Source organism: Anas platyrhynchos, chromosome 7, assembly GCF_047663525.1.
Source record: "Anas platyrhynchos isolate ZD024472 breed Pekin duck chromosome 7, IASCAAS_PekinDuck_T2T, whole genome shotgun sequence".
Lineage (NCBI taxonomy): Eukaryota > Metazoa > Chordata > Aves > Anseriformes > Anatidae > Anas > Anas platyrhynchos.
In genome coordinates this window covers 3427971-3449734 of record NC_092593.1, presented here as the reverse complement: position 1 = coordinate 3449734, position 21764 = coordinate 3427971, and the positions used below count along the sequence as shown (strand labels likewise).

Here is a 21764-nt window from a genome sequence, read left to right as displayed (position 1 = left end):
GTCTCACCAACCCCATATCTCCCAAGCACTGTGTTTTCTTTTATTGATCCACATTAGTCATGATGAACATAAGAAAACTCATCTTGTCATTGGCATAACATCTACTCATTGGCTCAGAGATGGTATTTTTAAAGAAGCTCGTTGCAGACTGGAGCAGAGGAGTCCCACTTCTCTGATAACGTGTCCCAAAATTAATAGCTTGATCTAAAAGTGAGCACCAGGCACAGTTCCATGAAAGACAATATTTTGCTGCCACTAACAAGGGCTGATTTCTTTGTCTAAGTGTACAATATAGTAAAACTAAGCTTTATTTCCCAAGAGATGAAATACTTCATTTATTTGTGTAACTTCCTCAGACTTTAAATTCTTGTGTGTTTCAGGACTTCGGTAGTTGCCTTCTTGTAATATTTCAGCTTTTAAGCTGTTTTCTTGCCTCACTGAACTCACATAAGATACATCTGAAAGCTTTAGTACAAATTTACTTCGAATAAAGTCTTCAATTCATTTTCATGGCACCAAAAAGACAGCTTTAATAACTGCAATGACAAATAAACTGGAAATCATTCCAGGCCTTTTCACTTAACTGACAAGTAGAACGCTCTCATAATGAGCCGCAGGTTTTACGTTTTCTCTTTGACCATAATAGCTTCATTTAAGAGCGTCAGACCCTGACACTTCATCATTTATCTACATTATTTCTCATCTTCTTTCAAATAAATTATGGAATACTAGACTGAGCACATAAAAACAAAGTGACTTGTTATCTGTAAACAGCAAGATAAATTGTCCAGAAGTTCCTCATTTAGTTCCTTTTAAATTTAAGGGCAAGTTATTGGTTATACCTTCTTTTTTTTTTTTTTTTTTTTTTTTTTTACTATCCCAATTTTTTGCATTTTTTTACAGCCATCTTATTCTGTTGCCAGTGGCCTTTGTGCAGCCATCCAAAGCCTGATGATAGTGCAGTAGGCATAAAATAATTCCATTATCCCAAGGTTGGCCAGGGTAGTACAGAAAGGAAAAAATATTGAAAAAATCAAATAAACAACATACATGGATATTTCTCTCCATCTCTAAAATTCCTCGACTATAATACATCTTGTCATACTAGCAAATGTGACACATCCAAAGTAATGAACAGTGGGTTCTGTAACTGTTCTCGCCTTTAGAAACATAGCTTTGATGCTTACCATCAGCGTAAGTTCCCCTACCCTGGTGAAACGTTAATTCTTGTCTTAGAGCCATGTCGAACACTCGGAGTTTGCATTTATTGTATTTTAAAATTATATTATTTGAAAGACAATTAGCAACACTGCATTCACATTTTAATTATTAGTGATGGATGAAATTACGAGGGGTTTGCTCTAATAATATTGCGCATTTCCAGTGCACCTCCTCCTGTGAAAAACCACTGAGCATGTCTACCCCATGGCCCAGGGGTTTAGAGACACCTCACTCCCCCGAGTCCCCGAGTAAGGCCACATCAGTGGCAAACAGCCATCAGCGTGTTTAACCCTGCCAAGTTAAAGGACATATTAGCATTGGAGCCATCTCACAATGTGCCCTGCAGGATCAGTTTCAGGGCACTTCCCACACATTACAGCCCTTCTCTTCTTTGGGAGACTGCTCAGATTATTCCGGTTTTATAGATGGGAAATTCAAGACATGGGTATGTTTGTAGTAGGATTTCAATAACTAAACCCTACACCACTACAGATTTTAAATCATAACTTTCAAGAAAAAGTAAAACCTGTAAAAGTAAAAAATAGATTGGAAACCTTTTCAGAGTTGTCCTTCATTTTATTTTGAAGGATTTCTTTAAAAAATGCATAAAATTAGAAAGGGACTCATTCAAGAGTCCCTTTCCCAAGAGAGACTGTCTCTTACCAGCCTCCTTGAGAAGATGAGGAACTGTAAAGAGCCTAAAAAACTCAAATCACTGGGCAGGACTCTTTGCCCAAGTGAACTGGCTTGGCTTGAAGTTTGAATTTCGGTGCCAATTTTAGATGGAGTCTTCTTTGACCAGTGCACAGCACCATCATCACTCAGTCTAAGGCTTTATAGAAGAAAATGGCATGGTTGGAGAAGGACTTCTTGTAGGATTCCTTAGCAAACATAAAGCCAGACCTTGACCTGCTTGACTTTCCAGGTACTTTTTCCTTCAAGCTCTTTCTTTCCCTCTCAGCTGTGAGCTCCTGGTGCTGGCACCATGGGCACACAGCCATCTAGCAATTCAATCATGTTATCTGAGCAATGCAGGCAACAATCAAATAAAGACAAAAATAAGAGTTTAAGCTGAGGTTCCCATCAGTTGCAATTCCACATACATAACATTTTAATTATATCTCATCTCCAGTGTAATAGTTAGAGATGCCATTTGATACAGTGTTTTTTTTTTTTTTTATTTGAAAAATTAAATCTAACTAAATTAGCAAAAATAAAGTAGTAAAAGTTAATTGGGAATTATCTACTACAAAATAACTCTTACTGGTAAATGCTTTGTGTGGTTATAAAAGGCTGATAAATATAATTGTATTTATGTAATGAGTATCATGTTTAATTTACTGTACTTGGTTGTTTTATACACCATTTTATGCAGGCCTCATAAGTGAGCTTCTTATTATTGCTTGTATTGCTTTTTTTCATTAAAATATATATATATATATCACCCTTTGATGCAGCACATAGGAAATGTCCAACAGATTTTGAACAAGGTAGCGATTAGCAGTTTGTCCAGAGTAATATTCAGGATGATCTGCATCTGTGTGACCTAAAAATAAGAGCGTTTAGTAACACTCTGCACACTGACGGTTCATGCCTAAGTGGCTTGACACAACACGCAGCGGTCTGGCATATGTAGTCCATGGCTCAAGAACTGTGATGTTAATCTCCGAGCTCGCCGTCAGATGGGCAATTACAGCCGAGTGCATGACGATGGAGTAATGCTCACTCCTGGCAGGGCTGCTCTCTGCAAAAGGGTGAAATTTCATTTTTGCACTTCATCTTCAGTTAATACAATTTTGGTCAGATGTTTTCACATTCCAGAAAGCACAAGTCAACCAGGCTGCTGACTTTGTGGGTTTCCTGGTTAGCTCTGTTTTAGGAACAGACTTGAGACTATGCCACTTCTCTGTTACTGTTATTAAAATTTCTACAAAAAAAAGCTTTGGCATGTCTCCCCTGGTAAAGATCTTCAAAACTGAGCAGAAGTATGTCCAACACTGGAGATCTGTACATACTCCGTAGATGCTGATATCATTTACAACACCAAAAATGCCCAAGAGGAAGGTAAGGTTTCTCTTGTCTGTTTTTTCAGGGATATTTTTGAATTTACATTCATCAGATCCAATACAAACTATTTGCATGATCCCAAGCAATCAGTAGAAAAATAACACTCTAAACTGAGAAAAAATACACATAGTACTGTGGCATGTGAAAATGCTGTTCAGGCACAGAGCAGAACAAATTCTACCTTACATGTCTATGTTCAGCTGCCTCTGAAGTTCTTGGTAGGAATGTCTTTGATTTATAGCTTTGTCCAAAGTCATTACCCTTCAGTCACTGTCAGGGGACTGAATCAGATATGTGTATTTATCTGCCCAATCACAGAGATTGGCAAATAATTTAAAATTTTAATACACATAAATATTTATTAATCTAAGCATGAGGTCTCTTTTTTTTTTTTTGAGAAGTAACTACATTCATTGGTCCTATAAAGTTTGTACTGTTGTATCACTTTGATGTTGGCCTTTAATTTTTAATTCCATTTACCCCACAAAGTGTTGTAAATCCTGTGAATGAACAGGATATTTGTTCTTCACTTAATACACAGAAGAGCTTAAAGGGATGGGCAGTTTGCTTAAAGTTCTTCCCTAAAATGAAGAGTTTTGCTCAAATTTGGGCCATTGTGTTAGCAGGTTCTTGATGGAGCTGCCATCGTTTTGAACTCACTCACCTTGTAGGAAAAACAAGGTTTTTCTCTGCAGAAAAAAATAAAAAATAAAAAAAAATAGATCTCCAGCAAACCTATATGTTCCCATCCAAATCCTTCTAGGTTGGCAATGGCCAGTAAAGACAAAATGTGCTGAAGATTTATCAGTGCTCCTCATTGTAGTTGTTTGTAAACCAAGAAGGTAATTCTTTCTTACATTACCAAGATTTAGAAAACAAGGTCATCCAAGATGTTTGTATATCTGGAAAAATAAATAAATGAAATAAATAAATAAATAAATCTGAAATCCAGGGCCTGGTCACTATTGAGAAAATCAGTCTCAATCTCAAGACTCTTAGGAGTATACTTAAGGTCCACAAGGAGGACAATGTATACTTATTTTTGTCAAAAATTTAAGATAGCTCCATGATATCTTTTCCATATTTAGCTAAAGATCTTTGAATATAGGGTGTTGGTAGTACTATGAGGCTATGAAAATCTGTAGCTCCCGTTCATGGTTTGTGATGTATGTAGTAGATGGAGTTTCTATACCCACTAGCACCTACACACATAGTTAAGGACTTGTTTGAATCCTGTCCTACAGCCAACATGTGGCACAGAAGTCTCTCCTCTCTGTCACCATTTACATTGCAGAAACTCACGACATCCACTACCTGAACAAAATTTTGTTAGTAGACTTGCTTCTGCTCAAAAACCATCTCAAAAAATTCGTAACATTATAAAAACAATTAATATTATACCTTCAGATTTCCTTTTAACCTGCTGCAGTTCACAAGGCAGCTGGAAATCTGAGCTCCACACGTAGTCACAGCACTGGGGTCTGAGGACTAGCCCTCCAAACGAACACTGAAATTTCCAAATAACACTCAGATTTTGAAACTCTAGCAACGCAGCATCACTTTTAGGCAGAGTCCAACCAACAGCCCTGTTTCAGAATGAGCTGATTGGCAGCGAGTTGGCAGCAATGGCTTGTTGGTTTTGGAATACCAGAAAATCACCAGACACTTTCAATTAAAGAAAGGGCATGTTTCTCTCCGACTCCCCCGTACCTACTCCAGCTTGGCCTGCTTTCTGTTATTTCTGTTGTGGATACAGAGCTGCAAGATTTATTGTATCAGATTAAAAGCAAAGGCTATTAATGTCGGATTCCATAGGGATTTTTTGTTAAGGCTTCTTAGTTTTAGTTTATTTATAAATGATCATCCTGAGGCTTGTAAAAAGGGCTTTTCCCCCCTCTTTTACTCCAGTGACATTGTAATTTATATTGTTGGTATTTCCATAGGAGAAATCAATTCAGAATTACAATTTCTTTCTTTATAACAGCAGCTAAATTGGGTCTGTGCCTCTATATGCAAGTTATTAACAGATTTTACACTATTAGAATGCCACAAATTAATATATCCTGCCCCAAAACATAACAATAACAACAATAAAGTCATGTAGTGTGCACTGACCACAAACCCGCAGAAAAGAGCAATGTCTCATACAGCCACATGGTGGCTGGGAGGCAAATGGAGAAGGAACCTGCTGGAGACAGCAGTGAAATTGGGAAGGTGAGCAGACAAGTCTCAAATGTCCCCCAGCTGGCATTTTGCTCTCTCTCACAGTTGGGTCTAATCAATAAAGACTGAGGAAACCATACAAATATAAATATTTATAAATTATAAACATAATGAACCAACAACCAACTACATACAGACATGCTCAGAACAGTCTTTTTCTAATGCCATAGTTTGTATTAGGATAGGTACCATCTTTAAGAGGCTTAGGACAGTGTTTCAGCAGTAGGACCAGATGTGGCTCCATATGGTTACACCCACACTGGAGCAGCAACTGGTGCAGTCAAAGAACTTAGTTCAAGATGAGTGTGGGGCTGGAGTGGCCAGCAGACCTGGAGCCACTGGGAGCATCATGTAGCACACAGCATCTCCAGTTTGAAGGATGTTTCCCTGCCCACCCCAGGATAAGGGGCAGAAGTCAGGGCTTTGAGAAGCACATGCTTCCAGAGGGGGGTTATTGCAGAGAGCAAGACACCTGGCTTGACTTGGGTCCCACCAAGAAATGGAAGAGGCTGCCAAATGATTCTTATAGAAAGAAGGGAAAGAGGGACTTGGTCTTTGGATATTACCTTCTTTAGGCACCCAGTTACTGTTTCAAAATAGCACTTTTTTGGTAAATCTGAATTGCGAGGGCGGTACTGCATTTCACTAAGCATCCACATGGCTTAATTTTTTTCTGCCAAGTTTCTGCCTGACATTTGGACTGACACTGAGCAGGGACTAGAAGCCTGGCTCTTGTCACTGCCAACCATGGGCCAACAGGGGGGTTATGCTGAGATTTCTAACAGCACAAGATGAAAGATATGTAAAGCACACTTGAGCTAAACTTCCTCTGCTTTCATTTGAGGTGACCGACTCAGATCTCTTAAGTCTTCCATACATTTTTACCTTCAACAATAAGATTCTGTAAGTACAAGGATACAAAGTCCTGTACTCCTGCAGAGATCACAGCTTATACGACCATACTAAATCCTGCAAGATATTCCTTATAATCTCATTTGTACCAAATACTACTTTCCCCTTCTGAACATGGGTTCATCAAATAGCAGCTTGTTAATGTTTGCTCGACTTTCTGCATCAGCAGACTAGAGATATTTCATGGCATAAAGTTACTATTTGATACAAACATGGAAGATAATAATTAACCAAGAGAAGACATTCAATGGACAGAAAACACGTAGGAAAACAGAGAGGACAGGTCTTGCCCCAGAAGGAATCTCCTCTCTTCCAGTTCAGTGCACCAGCACAAGCTCATAATATTACCCAGCTTCGAGGGGTACCAACGAAGGCCATTGAACGCAGCAGTTATGACACATCAAGTGTGTCATAATTACAGAAACATCTGCTCCAGATGTTTTCGATACATCGTGCATCACCATTTTTCACAATAGCCCGCCAAAGTTTACATTTCCTATCTGCAGCAGATTGATTATTATTATTATTTCAATTAAAATTAATTCCCATTAAAGGTATTAGACGACAGCTGTAAAAACTCAGAGCCTTCATTTATTATCAGCTAAATAATATTAGAATGGCATCAGCAGCACAGGTTTTTCTCTGTGTGGCACCATAGGAGCCCCCCCATCATAGGAAATTTTATATGCCCAGTATCAGACCACCCAGAGGAGCCCAAAATGGGCACATCGATACACTGCTTCCCTCAAAATAAGTGAAATCGTAGTGTGGGTTCCTTCATATGCTAACTAATGTGGGAGACACAGAAGGGAATATACTGATTGCCCAAGTTCTGAAGTAAAACCGATGGTCTAACAGAAAATGATGTCCTTATAAGGTCTTTAGAGTCATTTGGAAACACATTATTTGAAATAAAATACAGTAAATCTATTCTCACACACACAAAAAATCCTGATCTTTTTCTTTTTGACACAGCATTAGGTGCCTTAGACGTTGGAATAAGGCAGTGAAAAATAAACCAATTAAGTCATGATGAGCTTGAGAAGGTATGCATGCATTAGTTTCTTTTTCCCTTTTAAAGCTGTCACATTTCTCTTGCTTCTTGTGTTTTTAAACTGTAAAGGATTCCTGTGTTTCACCGAGACAAAGGATGGGCTCGCAAACTCTGTCTTCTGAAGTGATGAGGTAAAGAACACTGCGGGAGTACTTGCCAAATCATACCACCATTATTAATTCAGGCATGATGAAAGTGTTCATTTTAGCTATAATCATGTAATTCATCAAAATACTAGTAGAGCATATCATTCTGAACTATTACACTGATATAGCACCTTATTGCACCTTCACCGAAAGCAGGAAATGTATTTTTTGATGCTTATCTACTGAAAAGCAATTCAGTTTGGGATTTTGGAAGCGCTATCTTATGTTACAATAAAAAGGAAATTTCAGACATATTTCCCGTGCTTGTATGATGTTGTTGTTATGTATTTGGGTGATTATCTCCGACGATGAAGTTTAAAAATTGTAGAGTACTGAAACAGTGTATTTATCCAGAGCTGGAGGAAGGAAAAATTGGGTTATGAATATACAACATCGTATGAAGAAGTTTAAATGTAGATTTTGGTCTCTCTCTCTGCCCACCTTTAAAATAGCTCGAGGCCAAAATCTGTTTGCCGTGCAAACCTTTCAAAAAAAGGATTCTCTGGAGTTCTTTCAGTGACAAACAATACTTGTAAAAAAAAACGAATCCTTTGATAAATGTCAGGATGTTAAAAGGAATAAGAGCAGCCCAGGCTCCGGCAGAGCTGCAGATCCCCATCTCACCGTCTCGAGCCGTGATTGCCCTCTCACTCTGCCTATCTGTCTCTTGCTCGGCGCACACTTTTGTGAGCAAGTTGAAATTGCAAGGGGAAAAAAGAAGGAGAAGAAAACAACGTGAAATTAAATAAAGCCACGCCAAGTACAGGCCTAGCTGATTCTTTTCACAAATTAGCCAGCGCGCCGTTGGCACGGAGCTGGCTGGCGCTGCAGCTGTGCAGACTGCTGAGTGACGCACCTAGATAATTTCCAAAGAACAAAAAGTCGCTAATTGTCCACATCAGGAACGCTTCGTTATTACAAATAGAAAAGCAAAAAGTTAGCCATTCTCACTCCCAGGCAAAATCAAAGAAAACGAGATTAATGCATGCTGAACGCATGCAGGGCTACATTTAGAAGAGCTGGCAATAAGCTCCGGTGCCCCTTTTTCTCTCTTCCCTTTTCCGTCCTCCTCAGGCCTGGGGTGGGCATCCTCCTACGTGAATAAAAAGTGAAATCTGGGAACTGGCGGTGGGTAACTGAGCAGGCAGCGTGTACGTGCACCTGAGCTTGCCAGGGAAAGACCTGGTGGGCCCCTTTTCCCCTCTGCAATGAGGTGCCAACCTCACAAAGCTCGCAGCTCAAAGGCCAATGAGGATTTCTAAAAGCATCTTCTAATCTGGAGTGAGATATCCTCAAAGAATGAATAAAATGTAAATCCACTACTAACAGGAAGGCCATAAACCAAGGCCTACACTTCCACTAGATGAGGTGAAGGACCAGGGCTTGGGTGACAGCTGAGGAGGAGAAAGAAATCATGTCTGCATTGCCCCTGCCTATCCCGCTAATCCAATAAAGCTACAGCGCTCCATCCTCCTTCATCGCTTCCACACCACGTTGGCACAAAGGATACATCAAAATAGACCCAGTGCTTTTAGTTCAAAGGGAAAACAGAAAATACAGAGAAAAATGCTGTTGCTGTAAAGACTGAGGAGTGTAACCAAGCCATACGCAGAGAGATTTCAGCAATATATTGGAAATTCACCTTCTAGAGGCAGATGGTAGACTGAGAACTGCACTAGGTTTGGAAATGTTGTGTCAGTGGAAATCTCAATGTTTGAAGAGAAATTTAAAGCCCAGAAATGAGCAGAACTGAAATGTACAGAAGTAGAAATTTAAGAATTTAATCCACAAAACAGAGATAATTAAAAAGCTTCACAAAGGTGAGCACCATAAGAAGAGATGCAGCACAGAGAAATATTCACCATTATTTGGTGTTCCTTTATTTGATGTTTATGGCACCCGAGGATCAGCTGCTCTGTGGTTCTGAAGCAAAACTAAAGAAAAAGAATATTGCAACTGGACATTTGATGGAAAATATATGTTGGTCTCAAATAGAGTCCTTCACTCAATCTGGGGACTTTGAAGGTTTCCAAATTTTTCAGGATATTACATGATGCTCTGAAGTTATACAAGGCTTTTATTCTTGGTACATCAAAACCCAGACCCATTTCCTTTAGGAAAAAAATGAGGTCTCAAGTCAGTTGCAGGGGGCAGAGACTCAGACGAACTCTCCAAAGAAGATGATGCAATATAAATTAAGCAAGTAAGCCAGGACAAAGTAATCTGCTCCTTCTGAGTATATATATTACTGCCTGCCACTAAGGCACAGTCACCAACAGAGATGCTTGCATGTGAAATCACAGCTCTGCAGACAACGGGTACAGCACACAAGTGATAATGGTGCTCCCAAATTTTGGAAATACTGAACCTTATTTGCACATCTAACTTCTATTCTCCACTTGTTGTTTTGCTTGTTTGCTTGTTTCTTTTTTTTTTCTTCCCCTTTTTCAATATTTGTATTTGGTTTTAGAAGCAATGGACCAGTAGTTTCACTGAAATGCAAGCACAGTATGGGCACGCACTGCATTGGTCTCCTCCACAAAATCCTGACAATAATTGGATTTATTAAGGATGTTTATGAAGTAGTTCAGTTTTACATGTGCATAGATTATAGCTGAAGAAACAGTAAATTATCATTGGAGGCAGTGTTTTTTGCTGAATATTAAAGTAAGCTAATAACGCTTACTATTCTATTCAGTAATTATTTAAGAGTAATTAGAACCTAATAGCTACCAGTTTATAGCTATTAAGTCTCTTTAGCACTACCACTTGGCTTTTATATGATCTTTTTGTTCAGTTTGACTATAATCATCACTGCAGCCTGTGTTCCTGCAAGCACACACCCCTTGTGTTTTTGACTTCCCAAAGTGCCCAAAAAGTAGGGAAATGAGCAAAGCAGCTTGCTTTCCCCTTCAGGGAAGTTCTTTCCATTCTCCAGCTAGAAAAGCAACTAAAGTTAAGCAAGTGAGTAATTATATTAACAGATTTACTGGGTTTCTTCAAGGGATTCCCTTTGAACAGGTTTCTAAATGCTTCCCTGGATCCTAGACTTTCTGTATTTCAAGCAGGTGCTGTGGTGGTCCATCTAGAGGTGTCAGCACTGTTGGTACAGCACACCTGAGCCAGGTACAGAGCAGCTCAGCAGCCCACACTGAGCTGCAGCATGCTGCATGTACAAATAGCTATTTCTGTATTGCACCCAGTTTGCCAGCTAGAAGTTACTTTTGTAATATATAAACTTTATGTGTACAGCGTAAAAGTTCCTACCCAGAAGATATGAAACCATGCCTAAGTTTAAATACTGCATCAAGTTGATCAGGCTGACAAAGACAAATGTCACATACTGCCCCTTTCCTATGAGCTGAAGCAAGCCCTTAAATGCAAAAATTCGGTGCTGGCTATCTTGCAGACATTTTTAGGTAAGCAAGTTTGATGCCATTCAAGGACACTGAAAAAAAAAATAAAATAATAATAACAATTTGTACAGTAGGAAAAGCTGTAAAAACTATTTTTTTTTTTTTGAAAACAAAGGCTGATATGCCAATATTCATCTACTACCATCTGTTTCATTGAACTAAGCCTGCTGACAGGATGCTGCCTTCTCCCAGCTTCTCAATACGCAGACCTCCAGCAGGAGCTCGGGGAAGCAGAGCTGCACCTTCCACGGTCAGAAAGTGCTCTGGAAGAAAGCACAATGAGCAGAAATGGCCAAGGAAGGTGTGCAAACAGAAATCCCAGGGCATCTCTTCACCAGGCCAGGCGAGCAGGCTGCAGAGCACTCCTCGTCCTGCCAAAGCAAGAAGCCATCAGCAAGGTGACAGGCACTGCCGAGATATTTAGCTGCCCCTGAACTTTTTCACTGAACTACATTTTGCTATAATATCAGCTCAGTTCTTATTTTAAATTGTCTTAGCTCATAAGTAATATTTCTGAAAGGAGAGAATGTTAGATATAACAGAATAATGATGAAAATCTCATTTACTTAATAAAATTCCTTTGATTTTAAATCAAAACTGATCTCCATCCATTTGAACTTTAACTACCTAATTTTGTCTCGCATTTCAGATAACACATGGTAAATGCAATTTGTCATCATAAATGTATTATTATTTAATCATATGAAAGTTTTGGTTTATCTGGAGAAAATATTTATAGTAGTTTTAATACACGGGATCCATTCTTGACAGAAATGATGAAACAGATTTATCACTCCTGACAAATTATATTGCAAAACGTCCTCTCCTGCCTGCTTACAATAGAAATATTAAAAACATACACAACTGGAACACCACCTGTGATTCTCATTTCTTTAGACTTATATCACGGTACCCTCAAATCCCTTTCACGGTGACTATCCAGCACTTCACGTGCGAGTTACTTGTAAGAGTAATTCTATGAATGACTGAAACCTGTAGCCCTTTAAATCAAACCAAGTAGTGTTTTATTAAAGTGCCCAGCAAATCAATCTAAATCCAAGGATAATAAAGCCCTAATCAGGTGGTAGAAAAAATAATAGGTTGTCATGCATGAGGAAAAATAGGCAATCATGGAATGTTTTCTTTAATTAGGTTGTGTAAAGTGGAAGGACTGAGCAGGAACTGGCAAGACATTCATCATGAGCAAGGTGGGAAATTATTGAGATTACTGAGGAAGGAAAATTGAGTGTGATATACTAAGATTTGACTGGACAGAAAATTAAAACTCTTTCACTGTTCGTGTCACTTAATTTTGGCAACTTATTGGCAGGTATGAATGTTTGCAGTAGCATGAATCCAGATATTCCTGTAGCTTAAAGACCCCATATAACTTACTCAAACTTTGGGGCATTAGCATATGCAGATTCTGACTGCATCCCAGAGGGGCGGAGTGGGCACCCTTCCCCACAGAGTTTTGGCTGGAAAAAGCACATGGATTCAATTGCTATTTTAAAATAAAGCAGTTACCCCTATTATCCCCGGTCATTAGTACATTGGCAGGTATTGAAGCTCCTTTACAAATTGCAAACACCACCAGACAGATTATCCAGACAGTCAATGAATTTTCCAAAGTTCAGGAAACTAGCTTGGTACATTAGTTTATGAGTAGTATCAGTACTTTAGAATTTTTTCTGAGCCACCTATTGCTGAATCTAGCCTTGTTATATCTAAAAATACTGAGAGTACTAAGACAAACCTATAAGTGGGATCAAAAAAAAAATCAATCAATACAAATCAGACAGCCAATTAGAGACATTCTTATTAAGGAAATTAAAATGCCCTTTAATTGGGTCAGCACTTTAGTACCCATCCTAAAACCTTAGGTAGCACACCATATGCACACAGAGGACTCTGTTCTTCCCAGCAACAACAACATTTCAGTTTTATACTCATAAAATTAGTATAATAGCATAAATCATTTCAAACTTATTCTGACTTTTAAAATATCTTCTAGGCAGAGTTTCAGTTTCACAAAAATCACATCAAAATCAAAGAAAATTAGAAGTTTTCCTCGACTGAAACCTCACGATCTCATTGTAAAAACTGCAGTCGAGGGGCAATTGGGATGGATGAAGCTATGGATGCTGGAAGCCCTGAGGTCTTCGGACAGAGACAACCAACATGCTCGCCCAGATTGGAGCTGGTGACTCCCAGGAGGCAGAAGGGGTAGCAGTGGTACCTCCAAAGCACTGCTTTGTGTATAAAGTTTTGGTGGAGAATCTTCAGAAAAAAAACTAAGGCTGAACTGGTATCAGCCCACGCCAAAGTCTCATGCCCTGTGTTTTCTGACAGAAGTCCTACCCACACCTTTGAAAAATGGTGCTGTTTTCCCTCCGGTGTTGTTTTAAGAGTAAATAAAAACGCTTCACGAAAGAATTTTCACATCAAAAAAAAAGTTTCGCCATCATTTTCTCCTTATTAACCGCCCTGACCCTCAGGAATGGCACGAGATGTTTTCTCCAGAGGCTGCTTGGCCAAGCAAGGACGCGGGGAGCCACCCGACGTAGCGGTTCAGAGCGCCGAGCAGAAGCGTTGCCACCTCCAGCCCACCTCTCCCGCAGAACAAACCTACAAATCACTTGTCACCAACTTTGATCTACCTTGTTTCAGGTGGTTTCCCCTCTGTCTATTATTTCTGCTAAGAGACCCGTGAAAATTAAATACAGACCCCATCAATGCTTGAGTGACCCGGTGCTCTATCGTACCAGCAGTGTAATAGCAATAAATCATTTCAACTTTAATCTATTGTTATTGATGAATGTACAATTATTTGTCATCTAATATGCTGAAAATGATGACCAAAGAAATAGATCAACTTTTTTTCTTCTCCCAAGTACGGCATTGATGGATTGTATCCCTAAGCTGTTATTACACTTATAATGTACTCTTCTGCTATGACAGCACAGCTAGTTTTTTAATCATTCCATAGTAATCAACTTAAGACAACATAGCAAGACTCATAACTCATGTTCTTTTCATTTTTGGCAGTGATGGGAAATGAAAATGTTTTTATTCTTTTGAAATAATTCTTACCTGACTAGGCTGAAGATTGCTTTAAAATTGTAAATAAATGGTTGTTTATTGAGCTGGAACTGAAAAGTGACATATTAAAATGCCCATTTCTGAAGAAAAAAATAATAATAATTTAGGCCTGAGTGGAGCTAGAATTGGTTAAAAAAACTACTTTGTTTTCCGTTTAACTGGTTCGCAGCTAACTAAAATCTGTACTTGCTGGTTAAGTTAAACAAGCAATGCTCCTACCCCCGCATTTAAGAGCACAGTGCGTCTGTAAAGAGAGACTGCCTCAGTAAAGTAATCTCAGGGTACGTTTCCAGAAACTCTTTTTGGCAATCTGTGAACTCAGAAGCCCCTTTTCCACTTTCGGTAGCTACTCAGAAATGAGACATGTTTCAGAAATTGATTAACTTGAATTTGGAAGATTAACTGGAATGATTTTGGGTAGATTTCTGTTAACTGGAACAGAAAAGTCTGTTGGAAGAGGAAAAGAAAAATTTAATTTATTTCTCGTGGTGTTTTAGGGATCAGAAGAACAGACATTGCTTTCTAGGAGTTACCATGTTTCTGAAATGCATATGCAATAGAAGAACAGAAATTTTTCTTGCACAGAGATACTTCAAGAAACTGTTCCTTGATCATACGTCTAGAAAAAAATGTAGCATTTCAACACTACCAAAGCCACACTAATAAAAACACATTTAGCAAATGCTGACTCTGATCTGATGGTTTTCATTAAAAAATAAATAAAAATACAGCATTTGCCCCGTTAAATGTGATTTCAATTTTAATGCAGCCTCTTTGTATTTTATTTGTAAATGCTTATGGTTAAATAAATAAATAAATAAATAAAAATAAAAAACAAATCCACAGAGAACTTTTTGTCTGCAGCACCTGCAGGACCAACGATAGTTCTTTAGTATTTCTTTATTGTCCAGAAACCTCGGGCAGCCTTTGCCCCACTTGACAGTCTGTGCACAGCCGTTTTCTCTCCCCTCTGTCATCTCACCTTTATCTTCATATATTTCTAGCTATTTTCTGCTCACTTTTCTCAACATTTTTGCGGTGTCGTACCCTTTGCTGGGTGAAAAACTGACCTTCTGCCTTGCTGCTGCTGCAGCCGTGGCTCTGCTCTCATCCCACTGACTCCCGCGGGTGGCTGCCACACCAGGATCCGCCGCTCCTCTTCTGCCCCCTGACTCCATCCTCCTGCTCCAGCTCGTGATGAAAGCCCCTGTCCTCATCTTCGGGGTTTATTTTGCCTCTGAGAATTCTTAATTGTGACCCTTCCGTCTTATTTCTCTCTTGTTTGTAAATAATAAACTCAGACACTTGCTCTCCTGTCTTTCATGTTTTCCCATCACTCCAACAGTTTTGGTTTCTGGGAAGTGATTTTCATTTCTGAAAAATGTGGCAGACCAAAGTCCAATGTTAGGCTGCAGAAAGCATCTTTTGGAGTTGTGGTTACCATACAGGAACTGGAGGTTTCCCTGGACTTCTGTGTTACTTGAATGCAGGTAATGTCTCGCTTTTCTTGCAAGCCATTAAACTGCTCCTCCCTGGTCTTGGGGGGGGACCCACGTGTCTGCAGCACGGAAGAGTCAAATCCTCCCAAGAAAGAACTTGACAATGAAACTTGATGTTACTCTTGTTCTGAAATCCCTTTACTGTTATGGCTTGTTCCCTGTTGCCATTTAGCAGCAAACGAAACAATTTCAGAATTTTCCTGACAACCATTATGGCCAACCATTTCCTCATTTACCAAGTTGTGTTGTTTGCTTTTTTTTTCTTCATTGCCATTAACACAAGTTCAGTAAATGAAACAGAAACAACAGATAAGCCTAAACTTTCCAGAAGGACACTATTTTTATGGAGAAGCAGTGTATTTTCAAACACTCCTAAGAAACCAGAGAAGTCAAAGTTCAGGTTTCTGTGCCAGGGACCCAACGTGGTGCAGACGGGACGGTTTGGAGGAACCTCCCACCCCTTCCTAGATGCATCCAGCTCCCACAGCTGCTTATCCCAGCTCATCTAAGATCTTAGATCACTGATCTAAGAGCAAAAGTAATTTGTAAAGAAACCAAGTTCACACTAGCCACCTCAGATCTAGGAAAACCACCTGCTGGAGACCCATATTAACCCAATTCCAAAACTGCAGCTATGCCTGCTTTTCCTGAAGCCCATGCACCTAGAGATGAATATAACTTTTTGCTGATCCTATGATGATCCTATGCCCATTAATGGCCTCCTCTGCACCGAGGCATCTGCCAGCCTGCTCCCATCTGCACGTGAAGGATCTTGTGGCTTGAGCTGGGTGAGACCCTCCCCTCTCACCTCAGACTCATGCAGCCCACCAGCAACTGGACATTTTTCTCAAATTTAGAAAAATTGTCTTCCAAGACTTCGGTTTGAGCCCAAGAGTCATTTGACTAAAAATAATTCTAAAATAAAAATAAAAAAACTTGAGCTGGCAACAGAATTTCCCATGATGAATTTGTAGGGAAGCTCAAAGCAGCCAGCCTCCCCCTGGGAGATTGGATGCTGAGATGCAGCCACATCTGTATCCACAAGGAGCTATCCTCCAAAGAAACCAGGATACCGTTGCTGCTTTCAAACTAGATTGCTCCTTCGCAACCTTTTAAAAATGTTAATTTTCCTAACTGCTCAGCTTGGATACTGGAACTCGTCAGCCCACAACCTTCCCCAGGAAAAAAAAAAAAAAAAAAAGAAAGTGAAAATGCTGCTGTAAGCAATGAGAAATGTAGATTACCAAATTTAACAAGCCCCCACAAATCACCAGCTCCTTAGGTTGCAAAGGTCAGCCCTGGTATGGTTACTGATATATCCCGCCTCGTGATGTCTGCGCTCTTGTAAGGCTGAAATGGGCCCTATATGTCACCCAGATTGGGTTTGGACTGCTGCGGATGGAGCAGCAGGGAAGCAAAGCCATCACTCTGCGGACGCACAACTCCCGGGTATCTCGTTACATAGGAAACTCGGGAGTCGAGTGTTTGTCTTCCACCCTGCAAGAGCAATAAATACCAAAAGCCGTCATCTCTCTCCCCCCGCCCCTCCAAATCCATTTGATGTTTGCAGTTTAAAAAGTGAAAATCAAACTGTTTTGTTCCCATCATAGGTATATAAGAGATGATAAATCTATAATACGCAGCGTAGTTTTCAAAAATGGGGAAAGTGATTTAAAACAGCCAGGGGACTGCTCCCCTTAATGCACCGCCTCCATTAGAAAGCCCGTGCACGCGGGTCTGAAAGCGCCCATTAATCACTCCCCGAGCTGGCCGAGCGACGGAGGAAGCACTGGGCTGGTAGGGCTTTGCTGGTTCTGCAAAAGGTCAGGACCTTTTACAATTATTTTACGGGGAAAGTACAGCCACACGCTGCATGCATACACTGGGAGATGCAAGCAGCACGGCGCTGAGGCACGCGGTAACAGTTCTCCCCTAGTGCCACAGGACCTGATGTGAGATAAATCCATACCTGCTAAACAGCTGTTCAAAACTCCTTCATACAGTCAAATTTCAAGGTAGTCCCACAGTATAAAACATATATTTCTAAAATAAAGATTGTGTTTTGTTGTTTTTTTCCCTGAAGTCCTTGGTCCCCTACTCGTTTCCAGTGCATTTCTCATCCACACTTGTTGCAAATACCTGTAGCAATCCTTACTGCATCACCTCTACTGCCCACATTAAAGTATTTTTTATTAATATATAGTACCGGAGCATCAGAGAGACAGACCTATTAACTCATTACCAGCAAGAATAATTGATTCAGCAAGATAAACTCTTCACCAAGAGCATACAGTACTCAGCTCCAAAAATCCGCCAGTTGTTATTAAATGTTTGAACATCATCAATGTTTGGTCTCCATCAATCGTGCCCTTTTGCATGAGAAATGACTAACAAAAAAAAAAAAATTAACACAGAATGCTTTTCTTCAATCAACAAAAAGAGCCACCAAACAATACCTAAAGTGCAGCCTGCTCACCCAGCAGACTGACTAAGCTGTATTTGCTTTTCCACAGTATTTGTTTAGGGAATTATGAATGTTGCTACGTTGCTCGGTGCTCCTAGCCTTTAGCCATCATTATCAGTTATCTTTAGGGGTAATCATTTTTCTTAAAATCATGACCCATTTGATATCTTAAAAACAGCAACATTAATTTTCATTTGTCACATAGTAGGGTATAAATTGACTAAATGTTAATAGCATTCTTCTTGAGTAATCAGTTCTACATGATTAACCTAAAAATTGCCAAAATGTTGTTTACTATTCATTTGTTTCTGCAGAAAAAGAGATCCGCGATCCATGAGTAAGAACAGGATTAATTTAGTTTCTGATCTGTATTAAAACTTGCCACAATGATTCATAATCATTTTACCCAATATTTATCCTAACTAAAAAATTTAATTCAGAGAGCTCCTTATAGTATAAAAATGCTGCTCAAAAGCATCACTGCTTTCTCATCCTTGTGATTGGTTTCAAAATATAAAATAGAGAGGTATGTACGTTTATTTAGTTGAATTTTTTAATGCAGTATTGTATTCTTAACTTTTCTTTTTTTTTTTTTTCCCTTGATACGGGAAGATATAGGCGATGGTCTTTACCACCATCTAGTGGATCTTATTCCTTACAGCAAGCCACAGTTTAAAAATATTTAAGAAAAAAAAATATTTAGCCCATTATGTAAATTAAATTTATCTGTCTTATGGAAAATACATCATTAAACATCATATTATGGCTATCGCTGCGTATTGGAGGCCATCATGCAACACCACCACTTCATTACAAAGGGAGGAAACAGACTCCAAGGAGAAAAGTGCTTAAAATTTTCTAAAAAGAAATTTAAAATAAAATAATAACAATAGTGAGATAGCACATAGGAAATCAACGATGTCCTATTTAGGCTCACAGTTACCTTTATCGCATATAAAGAGCTCCGGAATCAAAATACTGGCCCAGACCCTAAACCACAGTAGTAATTAACCAGTGATTCTCACAAATGGAAGAGCCTGCAAGATAAATCTTTCCTCCTCTGAAGCACTGGTGGGTTTTTCAGAAGCCCATGGCCACCTTACCAGCTACTTAAGCAGTTCAGGAGCTGTTACCCCACAGGGGCTTTTCACAGCCCAGCTACAGGTGGCCCATGTTGGTGCCCACTCCCACCTGGCCCCAGCACATTTTTCTGCAGCCCACCCCCAGGTCCTGCAGTGCCACAACGCCAGCAGGGCACAATGCACCCATGGAGCCTCTCTCTGGTCTGGGGAATATTTGGAGTTTCCTCCTGACAAAGACATTCCTTCAAGGTGTCTGCAGAAAGAGAGGGAGCATTACATACCCACGTTATCAAAGCAGAGGACGTAAAACGAGCGGTGATGATATCCTCCCCTTAAAAATGACTGCAGTGCTTTGTCCTTGAAGCACCAAAGCCATCTGTGACTAGGACGTGTCTTCAGGGATTTATTATTTTCTGGTGGAGGGGGAATAAGAACACTGATGAATGACAATTTTTCCCCCCAATCACATCCAAACCACACCTAATCTCACCCAGCTGGAGGTAAGAAGGTACTCATCTCTGTATGGGCCAGGTGGTCAGTGGTCTGCACCCACAGCTGCTGTAGATGTGGCTGGGCAAGGTCACTCTATAGGAAGATACAGCTCCCAAAGGATTTGTAGCCTTGCCTCATGTCTGTAAAATTTGATTTTGCTCTCCCACATTGCAAACAGGGCATTTTTAAGTGGTGAGCAGGATTGTCACCGTGCCCACAGTCCTCCAGAAACTCAGACCTCCCAGTGTGCAGAGCACGTGCAAAAATTTAGCTCTTTTAGGACCAAGAGGTACTTGTTGAGCTTCCTGTGCCCAGCCAGCCCCAACCTCCCCAGCACATGCTGTCTCCTTCCCAGCTGGTTTTTATTTTAAACTCCAGCCTTTTAAAAAAATAAAAGGAAAAAAGGCAGAAGAGCCCTGAGCAGCTTCTCTCAGTGATAGCCAGTAGCAGGGCCATGTCCTTCCTGCAGGGACCTCGGATTTTGCACCTGATTAACCAGTAGCTCAGGGTCGGAGCCGTGCTCCTGGTGACTCAGTGATCTGGTTGACTGGCTGACAAGCTCCACAGGCTAGAGTGCAATTTACTTGTGTGCCCCAATTAGCAGTGCTAATTAGGGCACAAAATCTGTGTAAATTTCCTTTTTTTTTTTTATTTTGGTAAGTCAACCTCCACTCTGGGAATGGCAAGCGGGCACTGAAGGAGAGGACGGGGCTGCCCTACTCTTCAAACACCTGAACAGAGAGATGAAAAAATACCCTTAGAAGGTTTCTCCACAAAGGCTGAAGGTTGGTGGTGTTTTCTTAGCTGCTTCACAAGCCTGGATTCTAAATTTTACAGCAGGCAGAAGCAGCAGTCACCAGTGATGGGCTAAGTGCTCGGGGCAGGTGCTCGGTGTTTGGTGTGCCCCAGGACATGCTTCGCTCTCCAAATCTGCTCTGCAAAGTTAGCTCTGCACCGAGCGTGGTGATTTAGCTCCTGTTTCATTAAAGAATGCTAAAGTCTATGAAAAAAAGAACACCAACACAGGGGTGTAGAATAATCCGGAATATTTCTGATAACATCAACTTCTGTAAGTTTTTCTTAAAACCACGCAGCAGAGCAAAGAAGGATTTTCTTTTAAAATATGCAGGGAATTACGTAGGCTTATGTGCAATTATTTCAGCTGTGTGCCAGATACCACAGGTACTAAATAAATGCTGGTAACTCTTTGAACATTATTATTCGGGCATTTGCATACCTAAATGGCACTTCAGATGCTTAACTGCCACTAGCATGCATTAATATTTGTTTGGCATCCAGAGTCGTAAGTTAACTGTTTGTGTAAATATAGGCACAAAAGAATTTGCACACTTTTGCACATGCAAAAGTTCTTTCTCTTAGGATCAAGAGATACTTGTTGGGTCATTTTGGTGGTCGCTGTTCCAAAGAGGATCCCAGATTTGAATAGGAATACTTATCACTTCAAAGAGGATGTGTAAAATAAACAGCCTAGAAAATGAGGTGCTTTTTGCTTTTTTATTACACCATTTGATAACGCTTAAAAGAATTACTGTCCACTTCTCCAACTCAAAAAAAAAAAAAAAATCCATTTCAGAAGTGCAAGCTGATTTTATTTTGATCTATTATAATAATAAAAGAACAATTATCTCTTTCCTAGAAGCCCTGAGCCTATATCACCTCAACTCCAGGCAGGGTTTTGTGGTGCACCAGAGCACGGGGCTGTGCAGAGCTGGCTTGCAGGCACAGCCCAGGGCAGGGAAGGGCTGAGCTGGTGTTGGGGTTTCGGGAGGCTGATATGTCATCTAATGAACCCCGTGCCCTCTGTTCCCCAGTGCAGTACCCGGGGTTGATACAATGCTAAAGAAGCCAGACAATGTGAAAACCTTTATTATTTCACTACGCGTGGCATTTTTTTACTTTGTAAGAAAGAAAAAAATAATCTACTTTTAGGGCTGTATCCTAAATGACAACCAAAAAGTTTGCTCCTGTTTTATTGCAACTTCACTTGATGTGTACACTTCAAGTTTCTGTTTTTTTTCTGCAAACCAGTTAAGCTCACACATGTGCTAAGACATGTCTTCACAAT

The 21764-nt window shown here is 40.0% G+C and overlaps 2 long non-coding RNA genes across 8 annotated transcripts in view; both read right to left on the bottom strand.

The window, feature by feature from the left end:
* LOC101798800 (uncharacterized) overlaps positions 1-21764 on the bottom strand; it is a 408273-nt gene that overhangs the window by 152050 nt on the left and 234459 nt on the right. The gene's annotated exons all lie outside the window — the stretch shown is intronic.
* LOC119717498 (uncharacterized) lies at positions 843-19642 on the bottom strand. Its single transcript, XR_011810524.1, has 2 exons — positions 19468-19642; positions 843-2965 (listed from the first exon to the last, which is right to left on the bottom strand). It is a non-coding gene; the product is annotated as an uncharacterized lncRNA (long non-coding RNA).